This window comes from Pseudopipra pipra, chromosome 1, assembly GCF_036250125.1.
Source record: "Pseudopipra pipra isolate bDixPip1 chromosome 1, bDixPip1.hap1, whole genome shotgun sequence".
Taxonomy (NCBI): domain Eukaryota; kingdom Metazoa; phylum Chordata; class Aves; order Passeriformes; family Pipridae; genus Pseudopipra; species Pseudopipra pipra.
The window spans coordinates 24,559,554-24,574,172 of NC_087549.1; the positions used below are offsets into that span (position 1 = coordinate 24,559,554).

The following is a 14,619-nucleotide window of genomic DNA, read 5'->3' on the forward strand; positions in this document are numbered from 1 at the left end:
TGTCCAGTTTTGGTTAACACAATATAGGAAAGATATTAAGCTATTAGAGAGTGTTCAAAGGAGGGTAATAAAAATGGTGAAGGGCTTTGAGGGGAAACCATACGAGGAGTGGCTGAGGTCAGTTGGTCTGTTCAGCCTGGAGAAGAGGAGAATGAGAGGAGACCTTGTCGCAGTCTACAACTTCCTCGGGAGAGGAAGAGGAAGGGCAGGCACTGATCTCTTTTCTGTGGTGACCAGTGACAGGACGCAAAGGAATGGCCTAAAGTTGTGTCAGGGGACGTTTAAGTTGGATGTTAGAAAAAGTTTCTTTCCGCAGAGGGTGGTTGGGCACTGGAACAGGCTCCCCAGGGAAGTGGTTACAGCACCAAGCCTGACAGAGTTCAATAAGCGTTTGGACAATACTCTCAGGAACATGGTGTGACTCTTGGGGATGGTCCTGTGCAGGGCCAGGAGTTGGACTTGATGATCCTTGTGGGTCCCTTCCAACTTGGCATATTCTGTGATTCTGCGAAATTAGGTGAAACTGAACTAGAACCAGATGTACTTTGCTACTAGAACTCACACAGACAAACACCTCAGCAGTGGTTTAGATAATGCAAAATCATGTAACTGAAAACACGGATTCTGATATTTCTTCATATTTATTTACTTTGGTTGTGATTACGCAGTCAAAATTCATGTATTCCAGCTATTTGAATGTGATTGCCGTTTTGCACATAATGCTATATTCAAATATCCATGAGCATAATCATGACTTGGGTTTAATTGAATCATAATAAAACAATCCAGAAATCAAAATAAACTATTAAAATATTTTATATGTATATGATTCCTGGCTTACTATTAGGAGTATGAATGAAATAAATTATTGTTCAGAATTCTGAACACAGAAGTTAGAAAAATCAGAGGAGGTGCTCACAGTGGATGTGACAACACCAGTCCCAGAGGGGGACAAGATTGCTTGGGAAGAAAATGTAAGGTTGTGTTCAGTGAGCCGCCATGTTCAAAGCAGCTAAACACCCTTAGTGTGAAATTTCTCGGTAAAAAAAAATGTACAAGAACAATTTTGTGTCTCATCACTCAAAATCAGGACAGTCTATCTTTCTAGGAAAGCTGTATCATTTGAACTATTTATTAAGCTTGCTACAGAAATGACTGGAGAAAACTCTGTGGTTTGGTATGCGTGCCAGATACAAACTGAGTCATCAACTTTTCTGTAGGCTCGCTCTCCACTCTGTATGCGTGTCACCTAGAAAGATGGGAAAGTTCAGCTGGGTACGGTTTTCACTTCCGAACTTGCAGAGGTAAACAAATGCAAATATTTCTTTTTCGTGTATCTTTCCTTACAGGGGAGTGTTACACTTGGTTATCAAGTGCCATTTTGCAGGAACCAAGGCATGCACTAGCAATACTAATCAGTAAGCTGTTCCAAGAGTCAGTGGCTTGCTTCTTGCACGGAAATAAAGCAATTATCTGTTGCAGAGGACCTAGCATCATCACAAGGTGGCAAAAAATTATCTGTCAGGGTTCATAATTTGCCATGTGTTATGTTTTTATGACCTTAAGTTCCCAATTAAGTGGGCTTGTGATGGTGACCATCGCGGGCTGAAACTAGATTATCTGTACGGTCCCTTTCAATCCAAACCATTCTGTGATGTTAAGGTGTCTAATTGTTTTTCACTCTACCTGTCTGGAGCAACAATTCGGACACAAGTAGGAAACAGCAGTAAAAAGCGAGCAGAGGGCGTGAACGGGGTATGCTGAAACACTGCACGGCTGAGCTTTCAGCCTCCCCCAAAACACTCTCCCCACAAAATCCAAAGAGACAACCGAGGGCCGCAGGCAGGCGGGAACCCTCCCGTCACCGCACGTGCCGCGGAGCCGGGGCCGGGTCCAGGGCCGGGCAGGGCGGGCGGGACCGGGAGGCGGGGACGCTGGGGCAGGACGCGGCGGGAGCCCCGCTAGCACAGGAAGTCGCTCCGCCGAGAGAGGAGGGAGGAGGCAGGAGGCGGAGCTGTGCCGCTCGGCCCGAGGTACCGCGCCGCGTCCAGGGCAGGGCGAGGGGCCCCAGTCCCCGGGCCCGCGGGGCTGTCGCGGCGCCCGCCCCTCCCGCGCCGCGGGGGCGCCGCCATTGGCCCCGCGCACGGAGCGCCCGCCAGCGCGGCCGGCACGCTGACCGCCGCGGGGCTGCGCGGCCATTGGCCCGCGGGAAGCGCTCCGCGCCGCGATTGGCCGGAGCGCGCTGCCAATCGGGGCGGCCCCGCCCCCGGAGCGCGGGCTGAGGGGCCGGGGCCAGGAGAAGCTGCCGCGCTGTCCTGTCCTGGGGCTGGAGGTGCTGCCTCACCCGCTGGGAGCCTCTTTGGCTGCCTGGGCTGCTTTCCCCGTGCCAGCGAGTGGTGCCGCGCTGGGTCCCTCACCAGGCTACCTGGAGGGAAACAAACCCCCCGTCAGGGTCTCGGCGGGGCCTTGTTGCAGGCCTGGCCCGGGCCCGCCACTCTGGCCGAGCTGGCTGAAGCCCGCGATGCTTCCACGGGGGAGTAACTCGCGGTTTTCCCTCGAGAGCGCGACTCCGCCCGTGGTGACGGCCAGTGGGGTGTGGTTGGTGTGAAACCCCGCCTGCCCGGGGTGTCGCGGTGGCTGGAGCTCGACAATCCGCCGCTCTGTGTGTGCTGACCCCAGGCGCTCAGTGAGGCCGGGACGTGCCGGAGCCGCAGCACGTGCGGTGTGTGGCGGTGCTGGGTGTGTTTGGCCGGCTGTGGGTGTGCAGTAAATCTGATACAACCCGGAGTTGTTGAGCTGGCTGTGTTTACCTTCCAGGCGTGAAGCGTTCCGGGTACATTGGGCTCCTTTGTATTTTCTGCAGAGTGCGCTGGTCATGGTTGCGCTCAGAAAATCCTGGACGGAATTATGTGAGAATATGTGAGCTGCAAAACTTCTGAATGTGAGGTGTTGGCAGGGGATTCTGCCACCGTGTTTGTGTGACTCACAAGCTGCTCCACCTTCCATCAGCCTGCACAGTTACGAGGACAGAGCGCAGCAGTACCAGAAAGCCCCTTTGAAAGACCTTATGGTGTAACTGGGCTGTATATACAGCACACATGTTCACACTCAGTAATTCAATTACATTTCTTGCAGGTTTTGAGTTCTACCCTGTTGGGGACCAGGCTCGTTCCTAAATAGCTAATCAGAATGAAAGAGTACCTGTTACTAAAGATATATTGACTTTCATCCAGCCTTTGCTACTGACATGTGACTTCTATAGTGGAAAACTGTATAAAGTGATTTTTAAGGGATACACAAAATTCTACAAATACGGGGAAAATTGAACCATTTTTTAAGTATTGCTGTTTGTCATGTCATCCTTGGCTGAATCACTTCCCGTTGAATCACAAAACAGGCTAGGGACAAACTTCATTGTTCAGAAAATAGTTTGTCTGTTCACGTAAGGAAAAATTTGGCAGGTTTTTTTTGTTGGAATGATCATCTTTGATTATGAATTAGTACTATTTACCTTGTGGGACTTCTTTTCTGTCTTCATGGAAGCAGTGAAGTTCTAAGTCTACTTCAGGTCAGTTCTGTAAGTGTGAGCATAGAGGAAACAAAGTGTTGACTTTGATATAAATTAATACAAACAGTTGACATTTTTTTAAAAAAAAGGTGAGTTGCTCACTTTTTTGTTATTTTTCCCTCACTATGTAAATCCCTTTTGTAATTTATTTTCTAATTTGTAATTCTATAATTTCTGTATAGTCTTCTAGCTAAACCTGTTTGAGCAGGGATAGATGAGCACAAATAGATTGCCTCAAGAGGTTCTTTTCAACATCAACAATCCTGTAATTCTGTGAATTTGATTTATTAATGTAGCCAAGTAGAGATTACAACAAGGTTCTACAATTGACTTCTTAGTCTACTTCAGTTAGTATTTTGTATCTGCAAAAACAATACAGAAAATACTCAGTTACTGTTTCAACGCAGATGTGGGAGCTCTTCAGATATCTAGGTTTGGAAAGATTGCTTCAAATCAAATGACTAAAGCAGAGATTCCTGTTAACATTGGTAAAACTCCCCATATAATTAGCTTTAATTCTTGTATCAAATTACATACAAAGACGTATATGTCTTTCTGTTAAGTCACATAAAAACAGGGCTATTTCAGAGGAGCAGCTGAATTCCAGAGTTTAATTACTGCATTACATTGAATGACCATGATTTTTCCATACATCTTTCCTTAAGAACATGCTTTAGCAAAAGGTAATATGCAAGGGGATAAATACTTTCTTCATAAAATCAGGAGTAAAGGCAGTGATTTTTTTTCACTGGGGCTTTTTTGGTTGTTTGGTCTTTCTTTTCATAAACTTGAATGATGCAGAATACGCTTATATGCATCCGAAGGTTCCACACTGACTTCTGCCCGTCCTGTGACTTCATAGCTCTCGCTGTTACACTCTGCGGCCTTTTCAGAGATGGAAGCCAGTTTGTGTGCCAGTTTTGTAGCAAATCAAAAAGGAAAATCCTCCCTGTTGGTCACAAGTACAGAACAGAGACTAGTCATGTAAGCTAATCTGTCAGCCTGTGGTACTGCCCAGAGTATCTTTAGGATTTACTTAATTCAAATATTTCGGCCAAATCCCACAGCCCAGTCTAAAGGGCAACTTAAGCTCACTGTACTCTATTGCAGCAGCTCCAGGAAACCTCTAGTCTACACAGAAAACAAGACAAAGCTTTTATATTTTTTGCTGTGCAGTGCAGGCTTTTTCCTTGGATTTTTCTGTGAAATTTGTTTCTTGAGACCATGAATTAATATTGGCTAGATAATTTTAAATGTCTTTAAAAACGAATCAATACCATCAAGATTAGTTATAGTTAATTGCAGTTAGATTTTCAGAGTTTCTGTGAGATTCTTCTCATAACTAGGAAGTTGCTTTGTGGGTTTTTTCCTTTGCAATATTTCCATATTAATCTAAATTTTTCATTAGGCAAGACAAGCTGTGAATTATAGATGAGGATAGGATACTTTGGAAAGTCTTTATATGTTGCTAAAGTGTTCTAATGTTACAAAATTAGGTTACTTGTTAAAAAACCCTAAACCAGTTGAATATCATCTTGAAGAACTGAGCCACGTGTTAAGTACTTAGGAAGAATAAGTGAATTGTTGTGTTTACACATTATGAGATACATAGAGAGATTGCAACATAGATGGTTGTAAGGTATAAACAAAGAAGCCAATGATTTCCATTTGTAGTAGAAGTCTCCCTCAATCCTCTGACTCTCATACAATACTAGTGTTGTAATGCAGTTACTCCTGAGAAACAAGACTATGAATGTCAATGTTTTCTGACACAAATGCTGCTTTAAATTTTTCTGCTCTTGTGGATTTTTTCATTTGCTTGCAGGTTTACTTTTGACTGAGGAAAAAATGTGAAGAGATTTATGGAATAAATACTAACTGTCATTTTTTTAAAATAAAAAATGAAGTGTATTTCAGTGAATAGCTATTCTCATTTCAGATGAAGTCTGCAATGATTAAATATTAAAATGATCCATGGTTCAAATTAATATGAAAACTTTTCAGGACATTATTACAAAGATTAACATTTTTAATGTTTTAATACTTACATAGTTTATCAATCACAGACACAGTGAAACTTTTTAGTTATGAAGCTGATGATTCCATATATTATTGCAGTATTATGTACAACATATCTTATGTATCTTACAGCTCTTTAATAACCAGTTTTATTCTTGACGTATTTTTTGACACACAAAATAAGCAGTAACAATTTTTTTCCGTTTTGAGAAGAAGATAAAAAGAAAGGGTATTTCCGTAAAAACTGTGGTGTTTGCCGTTGAGGAAGGAACTCTGTTTCACATAATGACAAACATAGATGGTCACTGGTACAGCAACAGAAGAAGAAAAAGTTCTTGCTTATGTTTCCAAATAGGTGTTGAATTAATACAGCTTTAATATCCTAAAATTATCTGCAACAGCCTATGATTCCTGATACATTTTTATTTGTTAGAGTTATGTTTGAAGGTCATGGGAAAATGTCAAGGCATCCCAGGTGCTTTTGTATCACTAGCTGTGCAAAGATGCTCCTGTAGTTGAGTAGGTTGAGTAAACACTTCAGGCATTCTTGACATGGACAGTGCTAATTCCCTTGTTTCTCGTTTCTTTTGCATTTTTTTTAGCCACAGGGCTAAAAATCAGCATTAGTGATTTTTAAGTTTTATTCTGCCTCTCTAACTGCACACTGCAGTGATACAATGGAGCTTTACACAATACAGTTTATTGTGTCCCAGGACTTTTTGCAGTTTTAAATATGATAATTCGTACGTCAACAAAATATTGTTTATTCATGTGTTGTGATTGTTCTTGTCATCATCTTTCACTCAGTATGTTTTACCATCAAAAACAAGGCAGAATTGGGAAGAAACACTGTGGTGAATTAGCCAATGTAAACCCAATAGCAGTTGTGAAGAAGGATGGGAAATGGGAAAGGAAGGGAAGGGTGCAATAGAAATCCAGGAATGGATGTTGACCTGGAGAAGTGAATAAATGGGGAAAGACTGTTCTGACAGCAGAAGCTTGTGGTGGGAGAAGTCCTTTACAGCAGAAAGGACAAGTGTGAGAGAGGAAAAGAACAGAGGTTAGCACTAATATTGAGAATAATAATTTAACATTGAGAATGGTATTGGGAAGTTAAAATCCAGAGGGCAAGCTGAAGCACACATTTTGTACACAAGTTTATTGTCAGCTATTAATGCTGTTATTTCTAGTCTTAGGTAAGACAACAAAATAAAAGGTGGCATTTGTGTCATCTGTAGTTGGTTGCCTCTAGCCAGAAACCAAATTTATCCTCATGTATTTCTGTTGAAATCAAATAAATAATGGAACAAAATAATAACCTTTTATGTCACAAACTGGTTTTTATACTGGGAAAACAGATTGGGTTGGAAATGTAGTAGATTTCAAAGTTTCAATTGTTTTCTCTCCGGCTGTCTTGTGTGGTGTAAATGAAGAAAAGGTTAAGTCTACCCATGATAATTCCTTCTCACATTTATGTTATCAATCAGCCTTTGTATCTTTTTGTGCTTTTATCTGTTGTGTTTTCATTGTAATCTTTACATGCGAAGTTCTCAATTCTACAAACTCTTACACTGAAATTTATTCACAAATGGCTCTGGCAGATGTGCTCTGGAAGCCTTAGATGCTGTGGTTTAAGATGCTGCCAACTGGTCTCTTATCCCCACTCCTCAGACAGCAGTCTGTAAGGAAGTGCCAGCAATACCTGTGCCTCAGTTCGCTTCCCTTGCCTGAACTCACATTTCTTTTGGGTGACTTGTGCTGATGCAGAGGCTGGGAATGGGATCCCGGGTCCTGGGGGCAGATCTTACACCTTCTTGTCCTTTCTTACAAGTTACTCACTCCAGCAGAAAGATGATTAAGCACCTGGGTCAGCAACATCTTACAGCCTCTCAGACACTCAAAGTTTGTTTATGAGACCCCCCTGTATTTTTAAGTTGAACATGTTTAAAACTTTCTATTTTAAATGACCTATATTTTCAATTTGTTACCGTACCAAGTCAGTGTGGAGGACATTTCCATACTTGGTTTTACCATACCAATCTCTACTTAGTAAACACCCCATGGTTCTGTCTGCTCTTAAAAGTGATCATGCCTAAAATCTTATATTAAAAACAACAGATCTTTCTTTCATATAATATGTATGCCATAGAAATTGTTCTGGTTTTAGTGTTGCTCTCATTGTGTGTGGAGCTGATTATGTTGCCTCCAATTAAGATTGCATCAGTTACTGCTAGACCAGTTTTGTATTACTTATGCTCTTGCCAAAAGGAAATAGTTAACCTGAAGCAGTGTTTTGTTTTGGTTTTGTGTGTTGACTGTCAAACTGAAAGTACATTATTTATATAGCTAACATTTAAATTTGATTAGGTCCTTGATTTACTGTTACTCAACTAAAATTAATTTTAAAATTAGGACTGTACATTAAAATAAAATGGATAAAGAGCTGGTGAGCTGCCAGCACTCAGAAATAATGGGTGGAAGGCCACTGTCGAAGGTTGAGAGTGTTGAGGACTTTCCCCAGTGTTTGTGTCAAGTGTGATGTGCTTTGCAGTTTTGGTCAATTGTCTGTGTGTAAGCATAAAAGCAATAGTGACAAACAGGAGATGGTTCAGTGATTGCTGGACTGATAAAAAAAAAGATGTTTAAAGCAAGGCTGAGATCATGGTAACAGGAGTCTGTTAAAGTGCAGTTTATCTAGGTGTGTGGAGGAGCAAGGAACGCTGGAGGTGTGTGCAGAATGGAAGATTTTTATCTTGTAAAGCTGTGACTGAGGGAAGACTTGGGGGTTAGTGAGGAAGTTCCTGTAGCCAAAGGGGATTCAAGTGCAGGACAGTGTCAAGAAGAGCTGGTGCTGCCTAGTAGAGGTGAGAAGAGAGGTAGGAGCATGGGTAATAAGACCAGGGCTGGAATGTTGCATCTAGTTTTATTTCTGTGAAAACCATGTCCTGAAAAATTTGAAAGCATGATGAAGGTCTCGAAAGACACAGACTTAGTTCTGTTAATAGCACTGCCCTTGGTAGGTGGGCTTGAGAGTGGGTTCTGGTTTGTTGTGTTCGTTCTGACACCAGGTCTGCCCTACCTCACCCACTGTGGACCTCAGCAAGCTCTGTTACTTCTCCCACCCACCTGCCTGCTTCGGGGGCCCTCCTACATACATACTGTTGAGTGTTCTAAGTGAGGCTATGCTACATCTGTGTGAATTTATCGTTTCTTCCCTTTTTCAGAGGACGTGAAAAGCATTGTTTCTATTTTGTTGTGTATATATGTATATATATATATATATATATATGCAGCATGGAAAGCTTTTTAGAATATGCGTTTCAACTAACTTAAGTATGGTTATAATGGAACCGCTAAGAATTGCAGCAGCTGATAATTTAGTGAGTTTTTTAGTTCTGAAATCACAGGATGGTCAGAGCAAGGGTGGATGTTGCTTTCTTTGGAATTTTTTGACGTGTTATTTAATATATGAATTAATCTTTCTGTAAATTGGAGTGGAAAGGTTAATAAAGCATTCTTACTTTTTAAAAAAAGCTGCTTACTTTTTTATCTGAAAGATAAGATAATTTGAAAGCCTGTATTATTTCAGTATCTTTCTGGGTATATGAAGCTAGAGACCAATAGGCTAAATAGGAAGAGGGTATTGGAGGAAAATTATTATAGAGACAAAATCTATTGAAAAGAGCTTAAGACTGTTTTCATTTTAAGTACACCAGTGGGGTTAAATAATATTAGTAACTTCTATTAGAGTAACAGATCATAATAATTTAAAACAAAAGTTCCCAGCGCACTTGCTAATATCCTTTATGGCTTCAGTAAAACACATATGAAATAATTTACAAAGCAAAGCTTCTGGATGAATTCTTCCAGCTCTGCATGGGAAGAGTGCCTGTTTATCTTCACGCATGTTTATAGAGACCCGTGGAAATTATGATCTAAATGTGGGTACCGTACTAAAACATAGCCATATATGCAGAGTAAAGAATTCAAAGCACTTGCATTCTGTCATTTATTGTACACAAGTAATGTATATTGTATAGGCTTGGTTCAATTCTGTATTCTGACCATAGAAGGACTCTATAGAATATGTACTGTATCTTGAGAAGACCTTCAGGGGGATGGAGTGGTGTGTAGGAAACCGCTCAGGACAGTGACTCCCTGACCAAACTTGTTTCTTGGCTGGTTTTGAGCCTTCAGACTTAAGCACTGTCATTGCTGAAAATAGTGAAGAGCTGGAAGGATGTACTAAAGTGTTATACATTTTCATTTACTCATGGTATTAAAATAAATAAATAGATCAGTGTGGAAACAACTGGGACAGCTGTAAAGCTGAATGCATTGGATAAAGTATTTCAAAAAGTAAAAGTGGAAGCAACATAGCTAAAGTCCTTTTCAGAGTTGACCCAGCTCTCCTTAAACTTTTAAGCTTGGTTATGGAGCTGTACAGCTATTGGGAGAGTAGTGGCCAGATGGGGCAATTGTAGCAGGAAGAGAGCAGACCTGCAGTTTCTTGTGATGTTGGTGTGTTCTAACCAAAACCAAACTGAACTCATTTTACTGTATGCTCTAGAAGGTTTTTTTTTGTTGTTGTTTTTATGTCATCTACAAGGCTAGATTTCAGGCACTGCATCCTCCTTCTCCTAATGTGCAGGAAATGTGCAAGTGGGCTTTTGTGATGGTTTTTTTGTTTGTTTTCTTTATGGCAGTGCTGAAGCATAAATACTCCTTTGACTCTAGCTAAAGGCATGTGCAAACTCCTAGTGCTTAGAGAGATGCACTCAGGAAATTAGAGCAAATGGAGTGGATTGTCATCTGCCTTTTTATCTCAGGCTACCATTCCTGAAGAAATGCTTGCAAGCTACTCATTGAATAATCTCTTTTAGGAGTCCCATAACTATTCCATTCATAACTGGTTTGAGGTATAGGAATCTCTAATCAGAGGCATTTTTTTAAGCCAGAGGAGACCAACCTTTCACATGTCAGAATCCAGGATCTTAAAAAGATGTGCCATCTCCTAAAGCAGCAACCCATCAAAAAGTGTTCAATTTTGTATTTCACTAATACTTTTATAGTAAGTAGAATTTCATGTGTACTGTATGACTTGAAATATCCAAAGTAATATTTTTTTTTGTCAATGTGTTTGTCTCAGTTGGTGTCATCCTTTCCTTTGGTGTTTTTCTGGACAATGAACCCTGCAGCAAAATGTCTTCCTTGTGACACATGCACACTGTTCAGGAGCAGAGGGAATAGATGGGGTCACAGTCTCCTCCCACCCCATTCCCATTAGTGGGAAAAGCCGTGAAAAGAGCCCAAGCAGACATTTGCACAAATAGTTGCATCCAGCACCTTCAAACATTCATATGACGTTCTGCTACTTCAACTGATACTTTTCTGCTGGCTGATAATTTTCATTTTCGCTGCCCTTCTTCCCAGCTGCACTCCATGCTTTTCTCTGTCTTAAAATGAGGCAAGTAAGCAGTTTACCAGACTTTCTGATGGCTATCAAAGCTTATTTTTTCATTTGGTGCATAGAGGTTTTAGCCTGATTTTGATCCATGCCTTTAGTTCAGTTTGTGTTCAAGATTCAGATTTTTGATGGATATGAATGATCTTACATTCTCCTCTTTGCCCAAATAGAATATAAAGCTCCTAAAAAGCTTACTTTATTATTTATTTTAAAAATCATTGCCTTTAATGGGATCTCTACGTAGGTTTCAGGAGAGCCAAGTCTTGAGCAATTTAGATATCATCTGCAGAGAGTGTGCTTGGCCTATTGTTTTGAACTACTTTGAAACTACTGAGCCAATATTATTTAAACTGTATTAAACTCTTCACCCAATTATGGTGTAATCCTTCAAAACAATAGAGTAGAACTTGGTTTTGAAAATGCTGCTGCTAACATCTATGGGTCTGTTCACTAAGCCTGGCTGTTAAGCTCATTATTAAGTGCTGCAGGGCTGAACTTTACATTTTATATGTTAACACTAAGTTAGCTACTGGTTTATCTACTGGGTTTTGCCTCAATTTTAAAGAAGAAAAAAGTACAAAAAAAAGATGTATCATGTTAATACCAATGAAATGCATGTCAGCTTTATCTTCTGATCTTTATGGGGAAGATCTGCATCTGGACTCAATCCTGTGCCATGTGGTCTAGGAAGACCCTTTTTTGAGCAGGGAGGTTGGACCAGATGACCCACTGTGGTCCCTTCCAAACCATTCTGTGATTAACAGGTTACACTATGTTTAATCAGTTACTGAAAAATGAAGGAAAACATAAATGCCAAACCCACCAAATTAAAACTCTTTGCACTTAATGTTTCTTTTGCCTTTTGACTAGATTTATTTTTTTTTTAAACTGAGTTGCTTGTCTGAATGCCTAATACAGCATGTGAAACAAAACATAACGCATAAAACTATTTTCCTTCCTTCATAGATCAGTCTGTTTAATACTTATTGAGCTGTAGTAGTTTCAGAGAAAGGAAAAAAATGCGCATTCATTCTGAACACTGGATAGAAAGATTACCTTTTAAGTCCTTTTGAATACCAAGTTTAGTAATGGAACTAATAATTCAGTTTTGCTGAAGTGTTACGATTAGGTCTACGTGGACTGAAGTATTATTTGCTGCTGTCATTTGTAGTATGCTTTCAACTTTCGTAAGCTTGCTCGGGGTAAGAAGTGTAGCAATCATTAGGCTATGAACATGATGACCAGTTTTAGCAATTAGAATGACTTGAAGTCACATGATGGAACGTTGTGTTATATTACAGTGGAATATGTCACAGAAGGGCATGTTTGTCTGTCTCCCGCCTTTGTGCCTGTGTGGCTTATTTGTGGCTGTTTTCTCTTTTGGTTTTCAGTTATTAGGTTGATTTTATTCGCTGAGAGTTGGGTTTCTGCTTGAATGATAGACAAATTCAATGAAAATGGAGTCAAAATAGATGGAATATCAATATTAGAATTAATGGGGAAAAATTAAGCTGAAACTTAGCCTAGCATACTTCAAAAAGCATTTTTTGTTAAAACAGCATGAGAAGAAAGGAAAAATTCCAGCAGTTCCAAACTGTCTTGGTTTGATGTATTACTTCTGAAAAACTACTTCAGCTTTTATATCATTCACTCAGAAATCTTGTGGTTTTAATAGTCCAAGATAATGCAAGGGAAAAGAAAGGCACAATATAAACAGAAAGCATGATCAATTTTTGTGTATGTGAATAACTTAAGAAGTTACAAGATTTATTCTCACTGAAGGTCGTTATCCCATTTTACAATATTGAAAACTTTGTGAAACCGACTGTCCTCTGTATGGTCGTGAACTGTAGTTTAAGATTAATATACTAAAGGGAAGGATAATTATTCCCTAAGTATTCCTTCTCACTTAAGGAAGAATCAGAATTTCATTTCCATCAAAATGAACCTAAGCTTAAAAACCTACAACTGAGAAATTAACAAGTGTATATAATTAAACCACTCAGGCTTATAGCAAGCTATGTCTTGTGGCAGTCCCAGGAAAGAAGTATCATCTAGGAAAAATGGAATTTTTGTCAGTTCCCCAAATTAAAGGGATAGGAGAATAGAGAAGTTATTTTCTCATTTAAAGAAGGGAAATCACTCTTTCCTTGCTATAACACCTTTTTTTTTTTCTTGGTTTGGAGTAAGACTTCAGGAAAACCATGTAGGATTCTATTAAATTCAAGAATGGCAACTTCATAACATATTAGAAGTGAAGTGCTCAGCAGACTTAGCTGATTTTGAAATTTAAGGTCTATGACCTCTAGCTTTATATCTGTTATTTAAATTATTCCCTACTTCATCAAAGGAAATGAGTGCTGAAGGGGTGTATGATGGGCATCAGAGAGGGAGTAAAACTGCCTGGATTTAACTCAACTGCAGAATGTTCACTTTTGACGCTTCAGTTACTGAGGTGGAGCAAATAATTGTTTCTCATTGTTGCTCTTGACTCGATGAACTTCTAACTCTGGAGGCAGAGGGTGTGTGCTTCATTTGTGTCTTGTGCAGTTGAGGTGGTGGTGATGTCCTCTGCACCTCCCCTCATACCACAGAGGTGGCTGTACAGCATCTGTGGTCGTTCCCATGAAAGCTGTATCCATGCTTGGCAGATGTGCCTCTGGGCATTGGGATAGTCTGGATGTCTATTCTCTTTCTACCCTTTTTAGCTCTGATTTCTACCATAGTCCTGTGTCTGTCCCCTGCACCTTCTCCACCCGACTCCCCCTCAAAAAAAGGAAGTTTAGACAGATTCTGTTATTTTGAAGAATGTTATTCTGAAATACTGCATATGGTGTCATTTATTGTGTAATTTTCACTTTAGCAGATATTGCTCTGGGAAGTACTGCATTTTGAACTGTCTGGCAAGGCAGAATTGAACCACATGTATGCTTTTTTCCTTGATGAACTTAACTTTAAGGATATCTTCTTGAGACATCAGTGCCATCATAGATTCATAAAAATGAAAAAAAAGTTCATCCTTGAATGTTTGGAATTTTAAATTTGTTAGATGAAAATCTGTCTTCATATTAAATATATGTTTCACAGATGGTGTAGCTCTACTCATATCTGAAGTGAGTAGGGAATTTTTTTCTGAAGACAAATAGCATCCTAATAATGAAAAATAAACATAAGGTACATAGAATCACTACAAGTAAGAATATTCTTCTGCAAAATGTCATGCTTTTTTATTACAAGTATAACACCAATTGCTAAATAGGTATCTTCTGTATAAGTAATGTTTTTATTAAGTGAGTTTTGGCCTAGTACATTTTGATTCTTCTTCCTGTAGAAGCTGTGACAAACTATATTCTACCAGGAATGGAAGGAACCTTTTGACATTTTTAATAACCTATTTTTGCTTAAGAAAATGTAGTGGGTTGACCCTGGCCAGATACCAGGTACCCACTAAAGCCGCTCTTTCACTCTCTGAAACTGGACAGAGGGGAGAGAAAAAAAAACAGCTAAGAATTCGTGAGTAGAGATAAGAGCTGGGAGAGACGGGTAAAACAAGACTTAGAGGGGG

General features: G+C 40.0%; 1 protein-coding gene and 1 long non-coding RNA gene across 2 annotated transcripts in view; one reads left to right on the top strand and one right to left on the bottom strand.

Annotated features, from left to right (window-relative positions):
- Positions 1-639: 639 nt before the first annotated feature.
- LOC135411455 (uncharacterized) lies at positions 640-4,412 on the bottom strand. Its single transcript, XR_010429164.1, has 4 exons — positions 4,275-4,412; positions 3,512-3,575; positions 2,811-2,895; positions 640-1,249 (listed from the first exon to the last, which is right to left on the bottom strand). It is a non-coding gene; the product is annotated as an uncharacterized LOC135411455 (long non-coding RNA).
- Positions 1,928-14,619, top strand: part of TRIQK (triple QxxK/R motif containing) — a 64,996-nt gene continuing 52,304 nt past the window's right edge. Inside the window, exon 1 of the mRNA XM_064648990.1 lies at positions 1,928-2,033. The gene's annotated coding sequence lies outside the window, so the exon portion shown is untranslated. The remainder of the gene's footprint in view (positions 2,034-14,619) is intronic.